A 913-nucleotide genomic window follows, 5' to 3' on the forward strand; every position below is an offset into this window, starting at 1 on the left:
CAGAGCTGGAAATCCTGCACTTTTTCTGTGATCTGAGGCAGGTGACCCAACTTGCTTGCTCTGATACGTTCCTCAATGACCTTGCCGTGTACCTGACAAGTGGGCTTCTGGGTATTGTTCCACTAATTGGCATCTTCTCCTCTTACTCTAGAATTGTAACTTCCATTTTAAGAATTTCATCAGTGAGGGGCAAGTATAAAGCATTTTCCACGTGTGGGTCTCACCTCTCGGTGGTCTCTTTGTTCTATGGTACAAGCCTTGGGTTGTACCTTAGTTCAGCTGCTTCACAGAACTCCAGAGCAAGTGCCATTGCCTCAGTGATGTTCACAGTGGTGACGCCCATGCTGAACCCCTTCATCTATGGTCTGCGGAACAGAGACATCAAGGAAGCCCTGAGAAAGCTCTTTAGCACAGAGACATTCTCTGCATAGAGGATTCTTTGTTTCAGGATAAACACTTGAGGAACAGGGCTTAAAACCCTGGAACAGCTAGATCATGATATTTGTATCAGTTCACAGGCTGACAATCTGCAGTGTATCTTCCTACAGTACTCTTTCTTTAAAGTTTTTCATGCATCACGAGAAACTTTTTGTCTGTAGCTTTTTAAAGTTTATTTATTTTGAGAAGGAGAGCAAGAATGAGTAGGGAGAAGCAGAGGGAGACTGATGGAATATCCCAGGCCGTGTCCATGCCATCAGAGCAGAGCCTGGAGTGGGGCTCAGTGTCACAAATTGTGATATCTTGACCTGAAACAAAATCAAGAGTTGGACGCTTATCTGACTGAGCCACTCCGGCCCCCTCTTCTGCATTTCTTTAAAACTGTTTAGGCCTCTCATTAAATTCCATTGCATGTATATGTAGAAAAATTTTTCATGTGTGTTCATTTTTTGAGGGACATATATATATATATATA

This window comes from Crocuta crocuta, unplaced genomic scaffold (genome assembly GCF_008692635.1).
Source record: "Crocuta crocuta isolate KB4526 unplaced genomic scaffold, BGI_CrCroc_1.0 scaffold755, whole genome shotgun sequence".
In the NCBI taxonomy this organism is placed as follows: domain Eukaryota; kingdom Metazoa; phylum Chordata; class Mammalia; order Carnivora; family Hyaenidae; genus Crocuta; species Crocuta crocuta.